At 41.1% G+C, this 4,317-nt stretch overlaps 1 pseudogene; it reads left to right on the top strand.

The window, feature by feature from the left end:
- Positions 1 to 4,317, top strand: part of LOC105996653 — a 9,654-nt pseudogene that overhangs the window by 790 nt on the left and 4,547 nt on the right.

The following is a 4,317-nucleotide window of genomic DNA, read 5'->3' as shown; positions in this document are numbered from 1 at the left end:
AAGGAAGGAAGGAAGGAAGGAAGGAAGGAAGGAAGGAAGGTTAAAAGGAATAAAGAACCAGGCACAGAGGCTAAAATTTGCTGGCCTGTCTACTTAGGAGGCAGAGATCTGGAGGTCATGGTTCAAACTGGAGCAAAAAAAAAAAGTTCTGGAGACTCCATCTCAAACAAATGACTAGGCACAGTGCTGTACCTGTTATCCCAGCTATAGGAGAAACAAAAGGGCTGGGTTCAGTAGTGCATGGGGAAGCACAAGTAGAGAGTCACAGCCCAGGCCAAGAAACAAGATGCTGCCTTGAAAATAACCAAGGCAAAAAGAAATAGAAGACATAGATCAAATGGTAAGGAGACTACCTAACAAAAGCTACCTCCCAAAAAGTGAAAAACAAAAGCAACAAAAACAGAAAGAATTGGGTGAATTACTAATTATTTTGGGGATGGGGGAGTGAGCCTGGAAGGGACTGCATCCAGTGAATCACTGAATTGATAAGAACCTAAAGCAAACCTCTAACTCATGCATCCTACTCCCTGAACTACTTGCTACTCAAGTATCTTGAATTTCTGCCACCCTCAGGCAAGGGACTTGGACACTTCATTAGTAACAGAAAAAAAAATTGGTTAGATTCTAGAAACTTCCTGATCCTGTGCTTATACCCTGTGGTCCTTCACTGCCCACACTCCATTTCCCCACTACAGGGAGTAAAATCCTGCCTCACCTTGGAGATGCCTGTTTGATCTCTTTCCTGCCACATCCTACCAAAGCCACCTGTGTCCATGGGGTCATGAAGCTATGGGTATCTTAGCTGTGGACACTAGCCTGCAAGTGAATCATATCTTAGATGGAGTGGGAGAGATGAAGATGTTCCTCATACCATCCCCTGGCAGTCTTTTGGGCTTAGTTCCAAATGTTCAAAGTCAGCCAGTCACTTGGGCATCTAAGGCTTTGGACCTGAAGCAGACTAGACATTGCCTTCCCTGGTTCCATCTGACAATAAAGCCAAAAGCATGATCAGAAATCCATGGTGTCTGGAGAATACCCACTGGCAAGTAACATTTCCCCCCTAACAAAGATATTCACTTATGATGTGTTCCATGAGATCAAACTGGGTTGGATTAGAACTCAGGCCTCAGCCAGGCGCCAGTGGCTCACACCTGTAGTCCTAGCTACTCAGGAGGCTGAGATCTGAGGATTTCGATTCAAAGACAGCCCAGGCAGGAAAGTCCGTGAGATTCTTATCTCCAATAAACCACTCAGAAAACCTGAAGTGGCACTGTGGCTCAAATGGTAGAGTGCTAGCCTTGAGCTGAAGAGCTGAGGGACAGCGCCCAGGCCCAGAGTTCAAGCTCCACGTCTGACAAAAAGAAAGAAGGAAAGAAAAGTAAAAGAACTCAGGCCTCATTGGTAGGAAATACTAGAGTATTTAAAAAGGTCATTTCTGGTACTTACATACAAGGCAATTATGCAGATTGGTTTAGAGTACTCAATCTCCTAGGTGGGCTAACTCTTGACATGTGTCTTTTCCCTAAGTAATTGTGCTTCTTAACACTTGAACATGCAGACAAAGCACTTAGGTCTGGAGTGGTACCTGAAGAAGCACATTTCTGGCAAGCTCCAGCACTGCTGACCCAGGGACTGCACTCTGAGCATTAATCTAGGCTTCTGCCTCCCTGTAAGTTCTAGATCCAGGTCCATATTCCAGAACCTCTTTACCTTCTCAAAGATTTCCTAATGAAAAATTGTCTACTACAGCTTTATCCCCACCACCAAGGCATGTTAAGGCTTAATTCCTCAAAACAGTGGCATTGAGAAAAGACTTAACCTTTAACAACTTAGGTCTTACAGGCTCCACTATCATGAAAGAATTAAAGTAGTTTCCTCAAGAACTAAGGGAAAAAATAGAACTAAGTTAGAGTCAGGTACTGCTCATGCCTGTAATCCTAGCTACTCAGGAGGCAGAGATCTGAGGATCACAGTTCAAAGCCAGCCCAGGCAAGAAAGTCTATAAAATTTTTATCTCCAATTAACCACCAGAAAACTGGAAGTGGAGCTGTGGCTCAAAATGATAGAGTGCTAGCCTTGAACAAAAAGACCTCAGGGACAGTGCTCAGGCCCCGAGTTCAAGCCCCACCACCAATAAAAAGAAAGAAGAAAGAAAGAAAGAAAGAAAGAAAGAAAGAAAGAAAGAAAGAAAGAAAGAAAGGAAGAAAGAAAGAAAGGAAGGAAGGAAGGAAGGAGGAAAGAAAGAAAGGAAGGAAGGAAGGAAGGAAGAAAGAAAGAAGGAAAGAAAGAAGAAAAGAAGGAAGGAAGAAAGAAAGTTTTGAAGCTTGGATTGTTATAAAGTGAGCACAGCACCTGCCCTCCCTCAATCTGTTTTATGCGCATGCCTCTTTTGCATGCATACTAGCTTCCTCTTTTGCTTTTCTGCCATTCCGCACCAGAAGCCAGGCAGATCCCAATGCCATGCTCTTGAACTGCCAGAACTGTGAGTCAAAATACACCTCTTTACAAATTAACTAGCTTTATGCATTTTATAGACTAATATAATGTTTATTATATGAGCACTTATAGAATAGTTGCTATGCTGATCTCAGGGAAAGAGAACAAGATGGAACCTTTCACCCTCTTTCTGGGGCTCACACTCCATTAAGAAAGAACTCCAGTAAGATTGAAACATATAGCAAGGCTTGATAACCTAACCCAGGCAATCATGGAGGACCTCCAGGAGGAAATGACATTTTTATTGGGATGACAAGGGATTAATCAACTATAGAAGAAGATAAACCACTAATTCTCTCTGATGGAGAGGTAAACCTGAGGCTGGAGCATTGGGAAAATGTATACAAACTAGTGCAGAAATCCATCACTAACCATCTTTAGGACTTCTCCCAAACACCACCAAATTAAGAGTGAATAGTAAGAGGATCATGGTGAATGAACAATAATGAGTGCAGTGATAAGCATCATTTGGCTTTGTATGTATTTCCATCCTCAGTTCTCACCTGCATAATTAATTCCTGAAGGAAGGGATAATGTATAATCTTTTATTCATCCACTCAAGAATAATTTAGTGAATATCAGCTCTGTGGCAGGCATTGTGCCTATCATTAGAAACATGTCATTATAACCCCTGCTTTCACTGTATTTGATGTTGGTATAATTTGTGGAGGGGAAGGGAAAAAACAAATCATTTAAATAAGGATACAGGTGGACCCATTGCAACAATGAGATGTACAAGTCGTTATGTCGAAAAACGAACTTTACAACTTTGAGGGGGGGAGGATCGGGTGGATCGGGAGGGTGGGGGTGTATAGGAAGGGATGGAAAGGGGAAACAAAGAAGGAGGCAAAAATGCTTGATAAGAAATGTACTCGTTATCTTGCCCATGTAATTGTAACCCCTCTGTACGGTATTTTCACAATAAAAAAAATAAGAAAAAGAGTAATGCAACCTAGGAAAACTAGATATGCAAATGGATAATTACTGGGAAGCTAATATATGTTCTAACCCAATGATGCTCACTGTCTCTAACCAAGCAAGACATGCTGAGGAGAGCTGGTTGCCCCTAGCAAAGTTGAGTTGCCTTCTCAACCTCATGAAATCCATGTTCCTTTCATCAATTAAAATGAACAAGCTTTGCTTTCATTTTTTTTCATTATAAGACTGTCAAAGAGATAAAATATCCTTATTACTTCTTGCTTGCTGGCCAGCTTTTCATTAACAGATATTTCAGGATATTTCAGTGCGTCCCTTATGATACCACAGGTTTCAATAAACACAGGTCGTGTAGAACAGTTTTCCAGATACTATCTAACTTGTATATTTGCCTTTTTGTCCCCCTGAAAGCTAGAAGTTTGACAGGGGAAAGAAAATTCATTTTAAAATGAGATTCTTTAGAAGTTACCAATTTCTTTTTCCCAACTATTCTTTAATCTTTTTTCAACATACAATGATGAAAGGGTCCAAGCCTTGCAGCCAAGATAGCTCTTTACTAATTTTCATTTGGAAGAGTTAAAGACCTACTGATTCTGCCCAGAGCAATACAACATTATCAGCTTGGATTTTTACCCAAGAGTGTCCAAATGTCCTCCTCAGGATAACAAGGCAATAGCGTCCAGGTGCTGGTGGCTCATGCCTATAATCCTAGCTACTCAGGAGGCTGAGATCTGAGGATCACAATTAGAAGCCAGCCTGGGCAAGAAAGTCCATGAGACTCTTAATCTCAAAAAGAAAGAAAGAAAGAAAGAAAGAAAGAAAGAAAGAAAGAAAGAAAGAAAGAAAGAAAGAAAGAAAGAAAGAAAGAAAGAAAGAAAGAAAGAA

This window comes from Dipodomys ordii, unplaced genomic scaffold (genome assembly GCF_000151885.1).
Source record: "Dipodomys ordii isolate 6190 unplaced genomic scaffold, Dord_2.0 Scaffold134, whole genome shotgun sequence".
NCBI lineage: Eukaryota > Metazoa > Chordata > Mammalia > Rodentia > Heteromyidae > Dipodomys > Dipodomys ordii.
This window is presented reverse-complemented; position numbering and strand designations above follow the sequence as displayed.